At 35.7% G+C, this 23,514-nt stretch overlaps 1 protein-coding gene and 1 long non-coding RNA gene across 5 annotated transcripts in view; one reads left to right on the top strand and one right to left on the bottom strand.

Annotated features, from left to right (window-relative positions):
• Positions 1-506: 506 nt before the first annotated feature.
• HS3ST5 (heparan sulfate-glucosamine 3-sulfotransferase 5) overlaps positions 507-23,514 on the top strand; it is a 123,286-nt gene continuing 100,278 nt past the window's right edge. For 2 of the 4 annotated variants that reach the window (XM_039336672.1, XM_039336673.1), the window contains exons 1-2: positions 507-712; positions 17,492-17,618. The gene's annotated coding sequence lies outside the window, so the exon portion shown is untranslated. The remainder of the gene's footprint in view (positions 713-17,491; positions 17,619-23,514) is intronic. The other 2 variants (XM_039336675.1, XM_039336671.1) reach the window with 1 other exon arrangement.
• The window catches only part of LOC120305215, a 147,780-nt gene continuing 136,366 nt past the window's right edge, over positions 12,101-23,514 (bottom strand). Inside the window, exon 5 of the long non-coding RNA XR_005555963.1 lies at positions 12,101-15,863. This is a non-coding gene — a long non-coding RNA (uncharacterized LOC120305215). The remainder of the gene's footprint in view (positions 15,864-23,514) is intronic.

Consider the following 23,514-nt stretch of genomic DNA (forward strand, 5'->3'; position numbering starts at 1 on the left):
ATCTTGCTTGTTTTGATGCCCTCTGCAGATGCCACTGGGTCAGGAATTTTATCATGGATTGATCTTAAGTCCTACAGCTGCTGAACACTGATTCAAGGAGACATTTTAGCCATATATTTAATATTCATATCCAGTTTGGATTTAATAATCCTAGATTTAATAAACCTTCTGTATTCACTTAAAACATCATTACAAAAACAGTAACAGTACAATTTTACAAAGTTATTAGTTGAATATGGGTTGAATATCATTCATAAATTGAATATTTTCTTTTAACTGATTTAAAAAAAAATCTGGTGCCCCAGGAATATAGCTTTCTCTATTTAGCATGATTGTGTCACGGGGGAGGGATTAGTATAAACCCACTATAGAATATCAATAACAATTCTTTTCAAGAAGATATAATTGGATCCTCACACAGAGCATTTACAATATCTGTAACTCAGATATATGGTCATTATTGTTCTGGGTATATGTAATTCCATTACTCAAAAATACCTTTTTTTTCCCTCTTCTTTTCTACAGCTTTAAGAAGTCAGAACATAATTGAGAAGAATTGTCTATATATCCTTTCTGTTTCTGGACACCTTTTTAACACATCACTGCTGAAAACCTTTAAGCACTGAAGATCGGCAGACATAAATTTTGCCTTGAATATTCGTGGTCAAAACTAGATGTACCAGATCTTTTGGATGAGCAAAAGGATAAAAAGGTTAGTTAGTTACTTTGAAAGCCTACAATTTCAATATTTTGTATTTCTGCTTATAATTTGCCTATGCTTTCATGTACTGTATGCTTTAATATTTTCTGAGTGACAGAAAGGAAAACTTAGCAGAATTTGTTTTTCTTATTCTGGAATATTTGTGGAGGTGCATTTCCTACTGTAAATGCATCAGTAATTTATTTTTATTTGATCTGCTTCGTTCATATCCTAAGATTGAGCATATTTTATAGGGAATTCTGGTCCAAACCTAGGAAAAAATAGCTAATGCTTATACTTAATGTGAGCATTTGATAATAGATGAGGAATTGCAGTATTTTTAGTTGGAAATTAATTACTGAAGGAAAAAAATGGACGGAGTATCAACAGTCAGTGATTGGATCTCCCAGTACTTTTTTGAGTATGCATGTAGAAAAATATTTTGGGATCTGGCATTTAGTATAAAGGGTTAACTTTTTCCATATTCCATCTTATTTCCATGATAAATATTTCACCCTATAAAATTGATATTAAACATAGGAAGGAAAGAAATTGCTGATTGATTACACGGTAGATCACCATGGCTATTGCTACTTCTATCTAGAGAAAGAAGCTCCATATCAGAAACATATTTTACTTCTTATCCATCCATCTTTTGCTATTCTCTTGACATAATACTCAAGTACAAGAGATTCAACCCAACCTTTGTTTTTTTACATCATAAATAATTTAACCCTGATACATTTATTTACATATTTAATATATATTTATAATACAATTCCTTCCCTCTCCTTTTTTATGTACACACGTCCTTGGGCTTTAATAAGTGGAAACTCAAAGCAAGTGTAATCATGCTGGATCTGCTCCTGTTTAAAATATTGTATAATTCTTACAAAAGGAAATTGGATTATCAGGATCAGCAGAGGTAAAGTAGCAAATAGAAGGAAAGGCAGTAAATGAAAAAATGGAGGTTTCATAATGAAATATAATCTCCTAGACTAGGTGCCCAGGAAAGCAGTGGTGTGGTAGCAGAGCCATTCTTTAGTCTATACGTAGTCATTTATTGGTCCCTGTACAAACAATTTTATCTCTTGAAATATTTTCTTATGTTACAAGATATGCACATTGTGCAGGAGCTATTTATACATTTTGCATACTGCTTTGTTTTATTTAAATTGTGGGGGGAAAACCCAAAAAGAAAAAAAAGAACTGAAAACTGATGATACACTAACACACTTAGGCAAACAAGAACAATGAACATATGTTGATATAGTTAATAAAAAGGTTGGCCTTCCCTCTGAAGGACAGAGGGAAGATCTGCTATCAAAGCTATGATCAAATAAATCAGGGGTCTTCAAACTTGACCCTTTTATGACTTGTGGGCTTCAACTCCCAGAATTCCTCAGCCAGGCATGAGGAATTTTCAGGTAAATGAAATGTAGGTCTGCACACTTCATACTCTAGTCTACAATGGAGGGCTGATAGATGATCTCTGATTTATTTCAGAGCTTAATTCTTGCATTCTGATCACTTGGGTGTTAGAACATATTCAGTCTACACTTTCTATAGTCAGGATCATCTGATTCAGCACTGCAGGAACTGTGCTCACTTTTTCTAAAGTTACTTTGACTGTTTCTCTAAAAGAAGATTTTGAGAAACAAAAGCAAGCTTAGAGGGGTGTTTTCTGATTATTTTCCCACTTTTGTGCGTGTATGAAGCACAGTGGCTTCCCATGCACGCATCTGCAGGAACAGCTGAGAGCAGCTCACAAAAGCAGCTGGAAAAAGATGTGACTGCTTTATTGATTGAAAAGATAAGTACTTCATATGCACTCTGGAGCTTTGCATAGACATTCTTTAAAAGGATTTGCACAATTTTGAGAACAGTAGATAATGCCTCTTCTATTAAATGTTGTCCAAAGCATTTGCTAACGGGTGAAGTGGACGTAAGAAAAACTCAGCTCTCTTAATAAATACTATTTTTATTTCTTTTTAAAGTAGAGTTGAAGAAAGCACATCCTTAATTTAGTTTTTAATTTGGTTGTGTGAACATCTCAGGTATGTTGGAAAGGCTTGACCCTGAACGGGAGTCAATTGAATTGAGAGTTGAGAGTAAGTTCCATTATTGAATTGGCACCTGTAGGATTACTAAGCACACATTTATTATCAGTCATTGAACTACTTCTGCTGAAAAAGCACTGTGTATGAATGGTCTGCAAGATCTGATAGTAGGGTTTGAACCTGCAGTCAAACATAAACAGTTTAATCTACTGGTTATACATAATTCTAGTTGTATCTCTTCTACTATATAAATCACTACTACTGTTTATAGTTCATGAGCAATGAAAACTTCATCTCTGCTTTTTAAGGATACTATTAATTTTTATAAGAAAGAGAGCGGACAATGTGGGATACTGTAGACATTAGAAGCTAAACAAAGACTAGGAAATCTTTTGTTGGAAAGTCTCCTGAATTGAACATGTGTGGCCTTTCTTTTGTAGTGTTCTGTTTGTTTGGGGAGGAGTCCTGCTAGAAGTGCACTTTGAAAACATCAGGTGTGAAATAACAATCGGAGAATCATTTCTTTTAAAAAAAAATTTATACATGTCTGTAAGGTTGGACTAATTAATAAAGCAGAACTCAAGTTAATCATGATCTCCACTTTTGTTGCAAATGACACCACAAATATCCCTGAGCACTGAGTACAGGTAGTCCTTGACTTACAACAGTTCACTTAGTGACTGTTCAAAGTTACAACAGCACTGAAAAAAATGACTGATGACCATTTTTCACACTTATGACCATTGTGGCATCACCATGGTCCCATGATCAAATTTCAGATGCTTGGTAACTGACTCATATTTATGACAGTTGCAATGTTCTGGGTTCATGTGATTACCATTTGTGACCTAACAAGCAAAGGCAATGGGAAAGCCAGATTCACTTAACAACCATGTTACTAATTTAACAACTGATTCACTCAACAACCGTGGCAAGAAAGGTCGTAAAATAGAGCAATAGCACTTAGACTTATATACGGCTTTACAGTGCTTTACAGCCCTCTCTAAGTGGTTTACAGAGTCAGCATTTTGCCCCCAACAATCTGGGTCCTCATTTTACCGACTTCGGATGAAGGCTGAGTCAGTCTTCAGTCAGTGGGAATCAAACTGCAGAACTGCAGGCAGCTGGCAGGCAGCAGAAATAGCCTGCAGTACTGCATTCTAACCACTGCACCACCATGGCAAAACTCACTTAACAAAGGTCTCACTTAGCAACAGAAATTTTGGGCTCAGTTGTGGTCATAAGTAGGGTTACCTGTATTATATAAGACTCATGGAAGAAATCACTTGATAATACTATGAAACATAGCATTACAGCTGAGGTATATGGAGATACATGTTTAAATCATGTTATCTGAAACACATGTTTACTAGCTGTACCACATTATACATAAATCTGCACAATGATTGCAAGAACCCTTTATATGTATAGTGGTATACACATGCACACACACTCACACACATTTTCTTAAATATATATATATTTAAGTTATATATATAATTTCCCTGGCATATGTAACTCTGGAATTACATATGCCAGGGAAGAACTTCCAGATTTTGTAGAGGTATATGTATGTATAAAACAATATGAATCACTGTATAATATAATGTCAGATGTAGAGTAGACTAGAGTATAACAGAAAAGAACAGAACAGAACAGAATAGGACTTAATCCCAAACTATAATTTATTGAGAACAAATTTCAATAGGCCCTTTGTTCACACATTAAACCCTCTCTTCTGTTATGGCTACTGTGAGGAAATTAAAATATTTGGTATGCATTTTAATTATTATTTTGCTATGTCCATCAGCTAAATATGCTATGATAAATAATCCATGGTTGGGAGTTCACTTGGCCTACTTAAGTTTAGTTTTTTTCTGACATCTAAACTTTCCTTTACATTGTCCTGTAGCAAGATATCCTTTAAAATATGATAAGCCACCTAAGAAGACAGTGCATGCACAATGAGAATTCTGCACATTTTTAATATTTTTTTATAATGTGAAAAGAGTAATACATGAGTACATTATTAATAAAAGACAGAAATCAAGATGCTTTCATGTTCAGTTCAAATCTTCCTGTTTACATGGACACAATCATATAGCTTTCATGGACGTAATCATGTAGCTTTCTTGGCAGAGTTATAGACATATCCTAAGGCTTTAAGGTAGCACAGAAGTCAAAACTCACATCCCCAAGAAAGCAGTATCAGATTATATCTGTAATTCTTCCAAGAAAGCTACATAATCATAGGGTAATCAATTATACAGACATAATTTGATACTGCTTTCTCTTTACCTTATCTTATAGCCTTGGGATTACATAGTGATCTCTTATTCAAAGGCTAATCAGGAACAACCCCATCTGCATTGTGTCTTGTATAGAAAAGATATCTGAATACTTGCTTCTACAGATCTGCAATGAATTCAATAGCCAACATATATTCTTTGGTTTAAAAAAAGCATTACAACGATTTACTGGATAACAGCCACTTCAAAAATCCTCAAAATTGTAGTGTGTAAAACAGAATACCTCGACAAGTATAGAGGTTTTTATCAAATAAAATAAAGTTTATTTAGCAGCACTGGGCACAGAAATAAAACTAATTATACAAGTGAATAGAAAAGTGATTTTGGTCATGTAAAGTCTGTGATGTATGTGTGACAGAGGAAACCCATCATTGATCTCAAAGGACCATCTTTGAATGAAGAAATTAGAAATCCTGGATTAACTAGGTTAAATTGGAATTGATTAGGAGATTAACTACGGTGGAGACCCACACCAACACTGACACATTCCTATTTGTTTTGTCAACAGTGATGCTGCATTCTTTTCCTATTGCTCGAAATGCTTAAAAATGTTTTTCTTCTAATTGCAATAGCTAATTTTTACACTAATTTTATTAAATTTACAATTAAAAGGTAAAAAAATAATACAAATTTTAAAAATAAATGGAAAATGCACAGAAAAAAACAGCAAAGAAAGAAAAAAATAAGAATGTAGTAAAGGAAAAGAAAAGAAATACAGTATATAAAGAAATGATTTCCCCTTCATCACAACAACTTTAAACAATTTTAGTAACTTATTACTTCTCTTAAAATATAACAAAAGATCTCTTCTTCCTCTGTCTCATGTCTTACGTATAAACAAATTCTTAAAGCCTTATCATTTCAGTCCTGGTCAGCAAAAGTCCACTAAGAGTTACCAAAGATAGCAACATATCTATTTTAATCTTGATCAAATAAATCAGCCTTGTAGTCCTTCCTTTTATTTTTAACATTCTTGATCTTTAGTCATTTCAAATGATGTGCTGGAAATTGATTTTTTTTTTAAAAAAAAATTCCTTCTGTAAAATGTTGATCCAAAGATTTCTAATAGCTAAAAATCAATTAACAAGCAATTTCCAAAAGTGATTAGAAAAGGAAGTATGCCAATCCAGTATCCATAAAGGTGCTGAATCTGGCTTGAATGAAGATGGCTTTCCCTCTGCTGGTTTAATGCTCTGGCTTTCCCAGAGCACTAAACGCACCGGAGACCACTGTATTACAGTCTCCTCACATGGAGCAACTGTCTGGAGTACTTGTAGGTGATGTCAAGACCTCTCCTTGTCCAGAGTGAATTATCAAAGTGGAGTCTACTCACTGCTTCTTCATTCAACTGAGTCTTCAGCTCTACTTTTACTAGTGCCGTCTTCAGTTCACTATTTCTTCCCCAGAAGTATAGAAGTACATTTCTCTATGCCAGGCACAGACATGATCCAATTTTATCGTCATGCCTGAATAACTTGCTATACAGTATACTGAATGCACACCGAGTATGAAGCCTTATAGAGATTGCCATTTTGAACTGTAAGGACAAAAATTAAGTGATTGGGCCAGCATGTTGCATTGGGCCAGCATGCATGCATAATTCCTCTTTCACAAAGAACTCTGGGGAAGTTGGAATAATCTAAATACATAAGAAAATATATTTCTCAGTAGGTCACTTATCTGAACCAGATTTCTTTTAATATAGTGGAATCTATTCGTTGTCAGTATCTCACCACGAGATATATTTGGCCAATTCTGGCTGTACTTGGAAGCTAAGCAAAACTGTATTTGATTAGAATTTGATTGGGAGAGCTTTAATGAATATTATGATTGTAGAGTAGAATGGGAAGTTGAAAAAAGTATCGTAGAAGATGGCAATGGAAACCTTAGTCTTTTGTCTAGGAAATAACAATACCTGTGGTATTCTCTATAAAGGATACTTGCAGAGAATATAACTATCTCTTATTCAGTAGAATGGAAAAGTGGTTTCACAAAATGTTAGACTCAAAGGTTCAACTCAAAGAAACTATGTACACTGATTCAAGTACACATGGACTTTGGGGATGATTTCCCCCCCCCCTTAGATTATGCAGTGTTATGTTGGGTTGTGTCAGGTATGGCAGCAAAAGAGTTGTTGCAGCCTTTTTAATCAATCATTTGGCCACATTCTTGTTACAGTTTTCTCCTGGACTCAACACAGGCGTTCATTTTATTTGTTAACCTAGAAGAACATTATTTATTAATGAGTTCTTCATGCTTTATTAAGTCTAATGTCAAAATACCTCTGTGGGACTGTAGTCATGTTCTGTCTGTTAAAAGCCTTCTCAAGAAAATGAAAAATTACACAGTAAAGCTGCATCCGGTAGATATCAGTTCAATTACTTTTGATCCTGGCAGATGATGCTTCTGAGTAGTTTTGAAAGAACTACATCAGATAATATAAGCTGTCTGAAATGAAAGAATTCTGCACTCTCAAATGTGCATAATTAGGAAGGCTTAGAAACTTAACAAAGCCATTCTGTTCCCAAATGCTGAGTGGTATATTCAATAGTTGAGAACTGACAAGTTTGGTAAGGCAATACAATGCTTGCCTAGTTTCATTTATTTTTTCTTATTCACATCTTTTATCCTGGGGAAGCAAACCTTTATTTCAGAACATTAAAATGCTGGAGTTTTTCAACACTCCAGGAATTAACTGCAGTTTTTTTCTTTTTAATTTGATGCAATTAATTTTGTTGGGAAGCCAATATTGGAATTCAATCATTATTCCTGCTTCTTTCCTTGCTTTCTCAATAGCATTATAGTTGAATATCATTTCTATAGTATTGTCATGCAGATTAAAATTATTTTAGGGACTATTATTCTGAACTTTATCCTGTTCTGCTTATGGTTTTCAACTTTGACTGAGTAGACGATATCTTAAACACACAGAGAGAGAGAGACAGATGGAGGGAGTGAGGGAGGGAGGGAAGGAGGGAGAGAGAGAGAGAGAGAGAGAGAGAGAGATGCACATTCACTCCTCACTCACAAACTGGAAATATTAGTTCTCAGACCAATAAGATTTCAGGAGATGATTTTGTAAATAGACTCCTACAAGTTCATTCACTATCTCCAGTATTATCAGTTCACAGAAAAGCCATTAGAAAGAAATTCACCCTAATGTTTTAGAAGATAAATTAGTTCTAAATGCAAAACAGCTCAGTTGCTGAAATTCTTGAACTCCTTTCCCTTTCACTTCCATGAATCTTATTAAGAAAACTCTGTCATTCATACTGTAAAATGGACTATTTTGGAGCTTGATGCATACATAAACATTACTCCAAAGAAATTTATTGTCAGCCGAGGAAAATGTAAAACATTTAAGCAACTTTTATAAATAGATTTGGGGGGAAGGAGTTGCCTTAAAGTCAGTTTTTGACACTTGGAGATTGCCTGGACAAGTTGCAGGAGTCTTTTTGGCAAGATTTGGAAAGTAGCTACCATTGATTCCTTCCTAGGGCTGAGAAAGAGTGACTGGCCTAAGGTCACCCAGCTGGTTTTGTGCCTAAAATAGGACCTAGAATTCACCATCCATTTCCAGCCTAGAGCCTTAACCATTGCACCCATACTGGTTCCCATGAATTGATACCTAGCTAGGTTCAATTACATTTAATAATTCAGCATAATCTTAACCTCACATCAACATATAAAATATTTTGGAACTGAGCATAATCAAACAGTCACCTTTGTCTTCAAAAAAAGATTTAAATAAATTCAGAGCAATGATAAATAGCAGTCTGGAGCATCTAAAGGGAAAAAGAATTGAACATGAGTGGGAGTACCTAATAATAATAAAAGTTTAGTTATGATGACAAGCCAAACTTGTCATCATTTTGTGACTATATTACAGCCATAGACCAACTCAAAAACAGAAACAATTGTAATAACAATTCTAATGGGAAGAAAACACGAAGGACAGCAGAAGAAGCCTATGGGGCTAAAACAAAAGGTTTAGTAATCTGACACAAACAGGAAAATAAAAGAGGACCCACTGTAGGAGAAGAACAGTCTGAGCTGGAATGTGAGGTTAAATGTGTCATCGGTTTGGAGTCATTGTGTTGCCACAGGAGACCTAAGCCCAACCCCCTATGAAATCCATTAACCCTTATCTAGCATGAGTTTAGCTTTGACTATTAGTTGAATAGATTCTTCTATTAGAGGTAGCAATAATAAACTCTTTTGTGCATTGAATTTTCCCCTGACACCCAGTCACAGAGGAGTCACTTGTCTGAAATGGTATAGAGTTTCCTGCTTGAGCATGGGGTTGGACTAGAAGACCTCTAAGGTCCCTTCCATTTCTGTTCTGATTGACTGAAAATCTTTATTTTGGTAAAAAAAAACCCTAATAATTTTTTTAAAAGGATAAATATTTATTGAAAGGTACAAGTTATAAAATTAATGTATGTAGTGAATGTATCAGTCAATCAACTGCATATCTTACATATAATGCAACAGAATTTAGATATACTTAGCGAGTAGAATATATATCTGAGAGTAAAAAGGAGGAGGAGTTCATAAGTTTAAGCCAAAACTGTAGAACAGATGTCAGGAAAGTGAAATCTCAGGAGAAAATAGGGCTAGCGAAGGATTCCAAGACTGACTGCAAATTGAATATGAGCTGACACATGATGGTCCAGAAACTGTTCCGAAGCTCAAAGGCAGTTTCAGGCTATGTCAACAGAGGCAAAACTTCCAATCTGTAGAATTATTCCATTCTACCCTGCCCCAATTAGAGTACTGTGTTCAGCTCTAGATATCTCACTTTAAAGAATGATTTTAAGAAAAAGCAAAAATGACGTTAAAAGAACCAGAAGCTATGCCCTTTGGAGAGATTTTGAAGGATTGGATATATTCAGCCTTGAGAAAAGACTAGCGCAGGAGTGATGTGATAGCATTCTTCAAATACCAGAAAGGAAGTCATATAGATAAGTCTGCTCTCACTCTTCCAGAATGCATGTAGAGAGTAATGGAAATGACCTTGACAGAAAAAAGCTAGAACCACTGTATAAGCAAAGAAGGCTAAAATATTATTTAAGCCCAGGGAAGCAACATAGTATCCAGAAGCAGCTCAAGCAGGATCTTCTTGATTCTCTGTAGTATCAGAAGGAGGCACAGTCAGGCTTGCAAGAATCAGGCTTGCAAGTATAGCCTGTTTCCCTAATAATCTTCTTATGGAACTGATTTCATAGCCTAACAGAACAGAATAATAAAGTTGGAAGAGACTTTGGAGGGACCTTGGACCAGGCAGGAAACCCTAGACCATTTCAGACAAATCGCTGTCCAGTCTCTTCTTACAAACCTCCAGTGTTGGAGCATTCACATCTTCTGAAGGCAGGTTGTTCCACTGATTAACTGTTCGAACTGTCAGGAAATTTCTCCTTCCTTCTAGGTTGCTTCTCTCCTTGATTAGTTTCCATCTGTTGCTTCTTGTTCCTGCCTTCAGGTGCTTTGGAAAATAGCTTGATTCCCTCTTCTTTGTGGCATGAGATATTGGAACACTGCTACCATGTCACCCTTAGTCCTTCTCTTTATTAAACTAGACATACCCAATTCCAGCAACTGTTCCTTATATGTTTTAGCCTCCAGTCCTCTAATCATCTTCGTTGCTCTTCTCTGTACTCTTTCTAGAGTATCAACATCTTTTTTTACATTGTGGTGATTGGATGCAGTATTCCAAGTGTGGCCTTACCAAGGCATTATAAAATGGCATTAAGTGGTATCTTACCAAGGCATTATAAAGTGATCTTGATTCTATCCCTCTGTTAACGTAGACTGGCCCACCTTAAGGAGCTGTGAGTCCAAGACATGAAATAATAGCAATCGAAGGCAACATTCATTTAAATATTAGATTTTGGTCCCTAACAGTGAGCAGTTCAACAATTATTCAGAGAGGTAATAGATTGCTATTTGCTTGAAATGTTCTGTAAGAATACTTTAATTTGGATTCTTGTATTCAGCACAGATTAAACTTGATGGTATCAATAACCTCTTTCAAATTTTCATTCTGTATTTGTTCCTTATGGATTAGATTTTTATTTATTTATCAAATCAAATTAAACTCAGCTTTGAGATAACAAAATTGTCTGATGGTAAAAAACAACAACAACAACTAAGATATGAGCTAATATTAGACTATACACCACATAAATGTTCCTGAATTCTTTAGAGAGTTTAATTTAAAATCAAATAAAAAGACTAAGTTCTCTTTCTTCTCTCCATGCATATTGTGGAAAAAAGATATAGACAAAGATATCATACAGTGATATATTAGGCAAATGATAGGTGGTGTACCCACTAGTGCAAAGTGCAAAAGAAAAAGGTTTATGTGTTTTGAAGATAGACTCTTAGTGGGATAAATGCAAACGTTTGATTATGGACAACTGTTTATCTTGAACATGTTTTCTATGTTCTACTGCATTGGGCTATTAAAAGTCAGTGTTAAGTATATCAAGACCACAATAGGAAACTGGAGAAGGATTATTCTGTAAGATATAGATATGGATATAGATAAATAGATACATACCTAAACATATATGTATACATACCAAAAAGAGAGCCATATTAAGACAACAGCTATTGTTGTTGTTGTGGTTGTTATATTATTATTGTTATTATTATTATTATTATTATTATTAAATACACTGTATTCTGCTCTTCCAACTAAAATGAAATGCAATACTCATAATGACAGTGAGGCTACTTCCTATTAAATTATTCTAGGTCTAGATCAGTGGTTCTCAACCTGTGGGTCGGGACCCCATTTGGGGTCGAACGACCATTTCACGGGGGTCGCCAAACAACGCAGTCCGCCATTTTTTTCCCCCTTTTCCTTTGCTGTGCTACTCCCTTTTATTCTATTGGCTTTTGAAAGCCAATAGAATAGACTCTCTTGAATAGAGTCTAATTCTATTGGCTTTCAAAAGCCAATAAGAATTGTCCAGGCTGTCTCTGCCCTGCTGAGCCCGCCAAAAGTCCCAGTCTGCAAACGGTGCTCCACCAGTTGAGTAGTCCTCGACTTATGACCGGTTGAGTAGTCCTTGACTTACGACCGGTTGGGGGTCGCAGCATTAAAAAGGTTGAGAACCACTGGTCTAGATTATTGTCCAAACTTTTTTTCATGTTGAATAAGGAGTCAGTCATTTATTCTTTAGATGTTCACAAGCAGTTCTGTTGGAAAGTGATAGGAAATTCTTTGCCCCACAGTTTACCCTATGCTGCATTTTAAAGAGGTTTTTGCTTTATTCCTTCTACTCTTTTAGAGAAACTAGAATTTTCAGTTCTGAAAGGTACAGAACTTTAGAAAAGGGATAGTCCTCTTATCAATTTCTTTGGCTTTATGAGTCCGATGAAAAAAACCCTTCACAGTTTTGTCAAATAGCAGATACTGTATTTTCCATAATGACTGGTGTAATAAGCAGCTCATTCCATTTGCACTATCAAATAGTATCAAATGATACTATTATCAGCCTGTAACAATATTCTGTTTGTATCAAGGTAAAAAGAAAGTAGGGAATCATTTCAGTCTGGATTTTGAGAGAATAAATTCTGTGATATTGGATTTGCTACTTGCAGTTTAATAGGCTCCTTCATATGTACTCAAAATATCAAATGGGATAGCCAACTTGTCAAATATGATACATCACCATTGTGTCATTTCTGATCCCATTCATATCTCATAGTGGCTTATGAGGCTTTTGGGGCAACATTCCCTCAACAATTGCTTCTGTTTTTAATTAAATAAGTTAAATTAAATGTTAATATTATCAATGTTAGATAAAACAGGAAATTGATTTATGATGGATTTGAAAAAAAAATATGGCTTTTACTTTAGCCATGGTCACTTTGGACTTTGAAGAAGTAAGGTAGGAAGAATATGGATGACTTTAAACTTTGGTGTTGGAGAAGACCTCTGAGAATACCATGGATAGTCAAGAAAAAACAAAAACAAATGGATGAATCATTGAACAAATCAACTCATAGTTGTCCCTCAAGGCACAAATGATCAGGTTCCAGTTATGATACTTCAGGCACATTATGCAAAGATCCAATTCTCTAAGGCTCTAATGCCAGGAAAGATGGAAAAGAGAAGAGGATGGTGATCAGCAGCACTCATTTACAGTACTGATGAGGGCTGCACCAGTGAAGGACTTAAAAGAACAGATTGCCATGGGGAAAAAAAATCTATTTATGTGGTCACTAAGAGTTGAAAAGAATTTGGATGGTACATAACCAACCAATCATAGTCACTTTCTGTGATATTTATTCTGGGCATGTCCCATTTATTTCATTTTCTCAGAGTTGGAAACCTGAGATTCTTACTTGCTTGCTTTCACACTGGGCAAGAAATTTAAGTTTGTTTAGCTTTAATTTTATTTTTTATTATTGATAATCAAGATTTTTTATGTTATCATCATAGGTGCACTATTATTGTTTGTTAATTGCCTCAACTGACAAATATGGTTGGAAAACTTCTGAAAGGAAAGCAAACTCCTAGAAACTCAAGAATTGCAAATAACACTTTAGCTAAAGGAGAGTTACCAGAATTGTGAAAATTTAATAAATCATCCAGAATGGAAAAAAAAATAAGGAAAGAAAATTACTTAAGTCAGTTATTAATCTAACTGGCATTGGCTAATCTCAGTAGAGGCATCGCAATGTGGGATTCCCACCAGTCAGAGCTGAAGAAGCTTCTTGGATGAGAAGCAAAACATCTTCAAAGAAAAACAAAAAAGTCCAGTTGCCTCTTGAAAAAAACACCTTTGGGACTCCAGTCCACTTCTGGGCTGTGCTTTCTCTTGTCTCGCCTCCTACTTGGAATGTGCTCCCTTCTTCCTAGGAAACAGCTACTTCACTATAGTCCATCGCACCACCTTCTCCTTCGCAGGCACTATTCGTCAATCATGTCCTTATTTTTTCAATGGTTAATCTAGAGCTAGCTTAGTAGGGTGGGATATTTCCCAGACTTACAGGTTTCTTGGAGGTGATAAAATAGTTAAGAAAATTAAACTTTAGTTCCTCTTTATGATGTATACTGAAAGAGCCTTCTGTAGTGTCATAATTATTAAAGGGCGTATTTGTTGTGTAAACTTTCTTAAGCTAAAGGGTTAATTTGTGAATCCTTTTATGCCTCTTTGGATGATTTAACTTTGTTAAATATCAATTGAAACTGTAGAGCCTTGAAGCCAGAGCCAGGAATATTACCATATTAAGTTTTCAGTAGAATAGTATTCTATCAGTGTTTCCTCATTAGTCTGTCTACTGCGTGATTGTTTATCCTGTGACCTTAAGACTTCTTCACCTGCCCTACTTGGTCTGCAACTGAGAACTATTAGTCTAGCTTGCTAACTTTGGAATGACTGTTGGACTTCTTGATTGCCTATTATTGTGTCATGAGACACTCAGTATTATTTCTTGACAAAGTCCTTGTGCTTGCTTGCTTGAACTGCTATAGAACAGGATGCAGTCTCCATTATGATACTGTCATGCCTCTCCAATTATTGCCTTCCTATAATGGCTTTTACGCTTTGTTTTTCTCCTCTCATCTTCCAATATGTTTTACTGAATGTTTTCCTACAGAGTGGAGCAACTACTTTGTTGTGAATAGTGCAGTACTTAATAGTTAATTAAAATCCCCACTGAATTTGCTCAGTGGGTTCAGGAATTTCAAAAGATTGTGTGTGCCTATGCATAAGTGTTATTTAAATGCACACTTACTTAAGGGCTGAACAGTTTAGACATTAGTGATGTGCTCTTCAAAAGTGCTTTCGAAAATACAATCTCATTAGAAGAGAGAAAACTCAGGCAATTGTTTGGAAAATACTGTTGTTATGTATTCATTCTTCTATGTATCTGTTGTTGTTTTTTGTCTTCTGCATTATTCACTCCAAACCTTAAACTTCAAATGGCATTTGCCTAATTTATTATGCTTTTTATGAAGACTTTATCTAGCAGCGAATGTTGAAAGTATTATAAAATAATAAATAAATAAGTAAATAAATAAATAAATGAATGAATGAATAAATAAATAAATTAGTGTCTAGAAAAATAAGCAGTTTCTTTGACAAATGACAACACTGGCATGTTTTTTAATTATTGAAAAAAATCATGTGGCAGTTATTCGTGTCAAGTAGAAGGAGAGAAATAAGGAGAGAAAATATATAAGAGAAAGTCCAAGATCAGAGCCCACAGGTGGAAAAGCAGGTTTAGAAATCCTTCTACAAAATAGATGTCATGAATAATCAAATTAAATTAACTGAGCAAAGTGTAATAGAGTGACTACCATATATTCCGGCGTATAAAATGACTTTCGCAAGGGTTAAAATCGGCGCCGAAGTCGGGGGTCGTCTTATACGCCGAGTCGTCTTATACGCTGGAAATACTGGTAGTTTCCGGTGTATAAGACGACTTTCTAGGCATGCAACTTGGCGCCGAAGACGGGGGTCGTCTTATATGCCGGGTCGCCTTATACGCCGGCATATACGGTAGTTATTTAGGGTCCATAAATGAAGAGTCATTTTAATCAGCAAGAACATTGTACAAGATGCAACAGTTTTCTAGTTTTATTACCAAACCAAGCAATATGATATGCTGCTTTTTGGTGGTGGTATTCAAATATGTGAACAGCTGGTTCTCTGTGTGGATGCCGCTTCTGGAAGTCCATTCTGGGCCTGGGCAACAAAAAATTAGCTACCGGTTCTGCTGAACTGGTGCGAACTGGCTGAAACTGACCACTGATGCTTTTTGTCCATCTTCTCCCTAACAGGATAGAAACATATATTAAGTTAGACTGGTTTTTAAGTCCATCTAATGTCTCAGAATTTGTTTTACATCTAGTCAAATATTTATTTATTTATCTTAGAATCCTTTGATCTGACCGGTAGCAGCTTTGTTGCCATTTCAAATGAAGATACTAGAGATCTTACTATTTTGTGTTCTGTCATGTGGCTATCATCCTTTTCCCTTCCTAATAATCTTAACTGATACAGTCCAGCAGCAGAGGAGTCATGGCGTGGCTACCTGCAATAATGATGAAATGCATAGCAATCACACCTAGCATGATTATACTGTAGACAACAATAGGAATTTTCTTCTACAGAGGAGATTATAGGGATTGGCCACTTAGAAATGGTTTAGTTGTGATGTGGGATTATTTTATATGTTGACATATTCTATCTTGATCTGTTTGTTTATATCATTCAGAATCAGTCACATTAGGTTGATGTGTATAAATAAACATTTGAGTGAAGGTAGTGATCCAATAAAATGTTTGGTGAATCTCTGTTGTCATAAAAAGAATAATACTAGATAATTTGATAAATGTGAAGGATGTGCAACAGCAAATGCTCTATAACTGTACTATAATGTCACGACGTTCCTTATAAGTCTAAAATTCTGCATTTCAGAAGATTCTGTAAGATAATGTAACAAAATCTATATAGTTTCTCAGTTGTATGTCCTTGTTATTTATAAGCAATCTATAGAGATATCTATATATTGCTTATAATGTATATTGTGTGCATGAGAAAATGCAGTTGCTTTTGGAAAAGCACCTATGGAACATTGATGATAAACAGACACACCTGAATAAAGACCAGGGGGAATCTGAATAATAAAAATGCAATTTAATAAAAAAAATTGAATTATTAAAATATATTGACATTTCTTAGTGCTGGACCACACCCTTTTTTAAAAAAAGTAACATTATGTCAATTCTGTTTAAAAACTTGTGATATATTTCAGAAAATGTATGAGGTGAAAAACAAATAATTATAACCATGGAAAAGTGCCACAACATGAAAGAGTACAAAATATAATCTAGAAAATCAACAAAGCTGCTTCATATTCCTTCCTGCAAAGCTGTTAAAACTGTCCTACAAATCAAGATGCAGTTGTAAACAGAATTATCTTTGTCTAAATCTTTACTTAATCTTTTTGAACATTTACATAAAGAATTTGCCAGAATGCTCTTCAACCAAATTCTTGTCCTTTGTGCCACATTTTGCCCCCCCCCCATCAAAAGTGATTTTAGTCAAGGGCTTGAGGGTTTAGCTAAGAGATAAATGTCTTAACATATAAAAATCCTTTCATATACTAGCTTCTAATAATGCCCAAGTCCTCCTTATTTCACGCATTGCAAATCTTTTGTGATATGCATTATTAAATATTCCATGCTGTCTTCTATTGGAGACCTAATCATTATAAAGCAACACAGCAATTTTATTTCCAATATCTAACTGCAGCTTGCAAATTGTCTATTTTTTTTTCTCTAAGAAATCATTTCAGCACCCATGGGTGTCATTTGTCAGGATTGGTTGCACCGGATGAGTCTTAATGTTGCCAAATATGCCATAATGAGCTTTTTTCTTTTCCTGACCTTTTTTGAGCACTATTGTGAAACTGCCTGGAGACTTCCAAGCTGGATCTATTATTTACTGCAAGGGTCCCCAACCTCTGGACCGTGGATCGGTACCGGGCTGCAGCCTGTTCAGAACTGGGCCGCACAAGCAGCAGGTGAGTGAGTGAAGCTTTATCTGCACATGCGTGGGATCTAGATTGCATGTGAAACCACCACCCCCTCCCAGGTCCATGGAAAAATTGTCTTCCACAAAACCCTGGTGCCAGAAAGGTTAGGGATCACTGATTTACTGCATGTGGTGTTGAAAACCACCAAAGTTCACCTGACTTTTTCAGCCTTGCCAAAAATGAGGTAGAGACACCTCTCAAGTAGTTATAGTACTGGAGGCCAGCATGATAAAGCAGCTACATAAGATCAGAGAGTTTGGTTGCAAGAACAAGAACTTAGTTTAATCTAATTAAATCAAGACACAATAGAGATTATTTAGCAGCACGGATTAGAAAAACAGATTGTTAATTCAGATGTCAGTGTTAAACATGTATATTGTTTATTATTTGATATAATTTAATATAATTATATGCATAGACTACAAGTCACTACATTAAAAAAAATCTATTATCTGTATATAAACAATTTGTATTCAAATTCAGCTGAAGATATTCCTTTTATTTAATAAGTTTGTCTTATTCCAAGAATTCCAGCAGTAAATTGAAAATTAAAGGAAGTAAAAGACAACCTTGATTTGTTCCATGTTGCATTTTAAGAACTGGTGAAATAATCCCATTAATAACTATGCAAACAGAAAGATTGAAATAATAAATTGTAATTCAAGAAATATTTTTTTTCATTCATTTGTTGTAGAACTTTAGATTTTCTAAAGAATTTATTTCTTGAATTACAGTTTATTATTTTAATCTTGATTTGAATCATATCAAAACTTTTTTCTTCATCCAATGGAACCAGCTGCAGGTTCATGTGAACCAACATATAAAGTGATGATATTAACCAGAAGTCTTATATTGTCCGAAATTTGGGTGCCCTTCAGGAAACCACTGTGCAGGATGTATTATTTTGGGAAATACCTTCTGAAGTATTCCTGCCAACCTGGTAATACAAATATTTTAGCAGGTAGAATTTTATTTTCATAAAGTGTTTGAAATCAACAGTCTTTACCTACATTTTCAGAAGCCATGTGATAAATATCCTAGAAAAAGCAGTTACTGCGATAAATAAAATCTTATACCATTTGTAAGAAGGTTCCTAAGGGGACAATTTTAATTATTGTCCAGAGGTTATTAATTACCTGGGGAAAATATCCAATTTAATTGATAAGAACATTTTAAAATGTATTTCCAAATGAAAGAGTATGTTGAAACCTAGATGAGATTATCTAAGCCAGTGGTTCTCAACCTTTCTAATGCCGTGACCCCATAATACAGTTCCCCATGTTGTGGTGACCCCCAACCACTTATACATCACCGGGTGCCAGGGACATGGCCAAAGAAAAGGGGGAAAAAATGGCGGACAGCCTTGTTTGGCGACCCCTGTGAAATGGTCGTTCGACCCCAAATGGGGTCCCGACCCACAGGTTGAGAACCACTGATCTAAGCTAATGGGGATGAATTAAAGATGCAAAAATAGATCTTACATGAAGATATATGAAATAGAGTCAGTAGGTAGAGGAACTGTATTATATAGAACAATTGCAACAATTGTTCTAGAACAATTGAGGGGTGGCAATTGTTATCCAGGAGCCTTTTCAGACTTTCAGGGGCATTCTCCACCCATTTCTGGATATGAACCCCTGTTCATTAAGTTGGGCTCTAGGCATCAGTTGGCATTGCTGCTCCCTGCTGCCTAGCAGCCTCCTTGCCTGGGCTGTTTGATATCCTTTCGGTATTGGCAGTGGTGTTCCTCAGATTTATGGTCCTGGAGGATTATAATCTGTCTTTTCAGAGAGTGGGATTTGAGGTTTTCTGGGAGTTCATGGCTATCTTGACAGCCATGGCTTTACCCAAGGTCATCCACAACCCAACAAGGAACAATGATCTGGCTTTCCTATTGGAGCAGTGGCAATGGGATGTAAGTCACACTCTGATTGCCATGCATTCTCCAGGGAGACAGAATCTATTAGGGACTGATGGACCTGGATGGGTTTCAGAGGAAGCCAGGAGTTGCTTCCACTGGTCTACTGCACAATCCATCTAAAGCCTTGGTTGCCACTTGGAATAAGAGAGTGCTCAAGGCTTTGAATTGGATCATGTTCAGGCGACCTCTCCTGCCTCATAGATCCCATCATTCCCAACATCCTGTAAATTTTTAAAATGTTCTACAAAGACAGAACAAAACTTATAGAAGAAGAAAGTAATCTCCCAATATTTTTAATGAGAGCATCTTAAAATAGCTGATGTTAAGAAGGGCGAACAAAAAAAGTATATATCAGGGCAGCCTGGATAAGGTACAGGTTAATAAAGAAGTAAAAATGTCCAGGCTTAGTGGAGCATGACTGTGCCATCATTCCACAAGTACATCAGTGAAAATATAGGGCTACCAGGCATTAGAATAAACTAAATCATAATAGTTGTCAGCAAAAGACAAACTCATGTAGTGTCATTGTAAAGATGTTAAGCTAAAAGCATGTAGAGTAGATTCAAGTTTATTATGGATACTTACTGGATGTCTTGGGAGCAATTACTATCTCTCTGTACAACCAGGAAGCTGCCTTGCCTAATGACCATGGGATACAGTTAAAATCAGTTGGGACTGCAGGAAATGGCGTCAGTCAGAGATGAAGTCATGCTTTACAACCACTTTGCGTAACAGTGGAAATTCTGGTCCAAATTGCCATTGTAAGTCAAGGATTTCCTGTATCTGGAATAGTGACTCTATTGTTATTTTCCATCTTCCATATATCTTCTTTTGCTTATATCTCCTGTATCAGCAAACTCAGTTGATAAGTCAATAGAAAGAGGAGGGAAATAATGGGCACAGTGTTTTTTCTGCACTCATACAGTATATTCTAATTGGAAAATGGGTTAGGGTTACCGTTAGGATTAAAAAAATATCAATCCACTGTGTTCATACTATAAAAACACCTGTAAATCCCATGGTAGGAACAAAATTGAAAATAATATTGCACATACATTACACCAATATTCATAAATTAATCTAAAATGCCTTTGGATTTGGAGTGCAATGTACGTTTTTGAACACTGTCCTCAAAAAAAAAAAAAAAAAACATTGAAGTTCTGAAAATGTTGTAGTAAATGGCAACACAAATGATTAGGAGCAGTTGCCTAAGAAGAAAGGTTACAGCATTTGAGTGTATTTAGTATGAATGATGGCAGATTAGAGTTGACATGAGAGAGTTAAGTAAAATCAAGCAGAGTCTGGAAAATATAGCCAGAGAAATATTAATTTTCCTCTCATGTTCAGCTGAAAGTGACCAAGAAAATGTTTTTGCACAAGAGATAGTTGAAGTATGGAGTTTGTTGCTTTGAAATCTGGTGATGACCATCCATTTAGATGGTTTTGAGAAGAGCTATGCAATCAATAGTGACTTGTTTTGATGGGTTTATGTTACACCCTGAATCAGAGGAAGCACTATAATAGGGGTCTTCAAACTTGGCCCTTTTATGACTTGTGGACTTCAACTCCCAGAATTCCTCAGCCAGGCATGCTGGCTAAGGAATTCTGGGAGTTGAAGTCCACAAGTAATAAATGGGCCATGTTTGAAGACCCTGCACTATAAGAAACAGTTGCTGGGAACCAACAAGTGGAAAACAACTTGTCTTCTGTACTTGTGTATGTCCCAAGAGTAGTGGCTGGTGATTGTGTAACTGAATACTGGTCTAGATGGGGCCTTTGTCTGGTCCACAAGGTCTTTTCTTTTTATGTTCTAACATCAAGAATTATGGAAATACAAACATTAATAATGAACTTTATGCCACTGAATTTAAAATAGTAAAGTTAGTTGATGGTCCTAATGGATTTCTGAGACATTCAGTCTATTCGTATTCAATATCTGGCCATCAAGGCACTCGTTGTATGATAGATGGCCCATCTCTAATGTAGGAACCGGCTTAAGTTGCAGACAGGCAGATAATGAAACAAATCAGCAAAGTAGAATCCTATTTATTTCTCTCTTTGCAATAGTAGATAATCAGAGTACTGAATTTGTAATATACAATGTCTCTAGGAGGAGTTAATTCATTAAGTCCTCCCAGGGACACCAGGAGCTCCGTTTTCTAGTCGCATGCTTAATGAATTTAAAAAAAAAACTTGAACTCCTTTTTAAAATAGATCAGGAGGGTAATATAGACACCAAATTCTATCCCCAAAAATTATTAATAAAGGAGAATATTTGTAGCTCAGGGTTGACCTGAAGGATCCTTGATGCTCTCTGAGCTTGCTTGTTTTCTTGCAGACATTTCATTATCCAAACTAGACAACATCATTAGTGCTAGTAACTGCACTCCATATTAGCACTGATGATGTTACCTAGTTTGGAGAATGAAATATCTGCAAGAAAACAAACAAGCTCAGAGAGCACCAAGGACCCCTCAAAAGAAATTATGCTTCCTGTTTTAGAAGAAAAATCTATTGAAGTATGGTTCTGATTGGTCTTACCATGGTTCTTCTCTGAGTGAAAGTTCTGAAGTAAAATTATTTGCTTTTACAGCAAAGCCAAAAAGAACATTCCTTTTCATGAAATTTCTAATTATAAATAACATTAAAGAACCATCTGTTAAATTTTCAGATTTTAAACATATTAATTTTAGATGTAAACTGAATAGTAAATCTGCTCAGATAAAATTGAATGTCAGAATAAAGCTGTCCATCAGAAGTGAAATAAGCTTGAAACAGATCTTTAGATGAGAAATATCTAAACAAGGATTGTTTCAAAACACAGGCACATACCACACATACACACTGTTCATTGGGCAGGGAGGGAAAGACATAAGGAGAAAAATAAAATATAAAGAACCTATACTATGAAAAGTGCAGATATGGATTTTGTCTATTTATAGAATAGTTATTGACTGTTGATTAACACATTCTCTCTGACTAATCCATATGAATTAGTGTTAACTCTAATGAACCTTTAGAGAGGATCTAGGGGACACTGTTGTTAAATTGTTGTCATTGTTTGTTTCTTCTGTAGTTCTTTTCAGAATGGGTGTCTGACATTTAATATAGTTCCGAGAATCATACAATGAAACAGTTAGAAAGAACATGTTTATTTTTGAAATTGCAGCATCACACTTTGCACTGTTCACAGCAAATATTTTCAGTTTTGTTTTGTTTTTATGTTCTATTCATAAATCCTATTCATTTCAGTAAAACAGGGAGAGAGAAAAAAACCATGAGAGAGCGAGAGAGACAAAGAGAGACAGAGAAACAGAGAGACAGACAGAGAAAGAGGACTTCAAGTTCTGGGAGATACCCAGATTAAGAGATGGATATTATGTAAAATTACACTGCTATGTTTCAATCCTATATCTGTGTATAGAGGAGAGGTCCACAACCTTTTGGGCATCAGGGATTGGTTCCATGGAAAGAGGTTTTTCCATGGACCACAGGATATGTGGTTTTGTATGCTGCCTGCATCCCATGGATGGGGCTTTGCTTGTTTGTGCAGACCGGTTGCTGGCATGCCGCGGCCCGGTACTAGTCCATGGACCAGGGGTTGGGGACCCCTGGTATAGAGTATCAGTTTTATGATCAGATGAATAGCAATTTTTTGTACAGCAGAGGGGGGGAGGCAAATTCAAGAAAGCCGTTAGTTATTCCCCCTCTCCCAAGGCAAATAAACTGTTATTTGGGTAATAACTTGTTCATTATAATTTCCCAGATGCAATCAAACTGAGTCCTACAAACGTTCGAAGGGTCTTTTATAAAGTGGAATTTACTTCTGAGAAATCATGGGTCAAGATCTCATTGTGTCATTAAGCTGGTAGAAACCACTCCATCTGCAAAGCAAATCCATCATTTTTTTCCTCACATAACATGTCAACTGGCTCCAGAGATTTGGGGCTAAATACATGTCAC

Source organism: Crotalus tigris, unplaced genomic scaffold (assembly GCF_016545835.1).
Source record: "Crotalus tigris isolate CLP2741 ecotype Arizona unplaced genomic scaffold, ASM1654583v1 scf7180000017666.379230911805:20528666, whole genome shotgun sequence".
Lineage (NCBI taxonomy): Eukaryota > Metazoa > Chordata > Lepidosauria > Squamata > Viperidae > Crotalus > Crotalus tigris.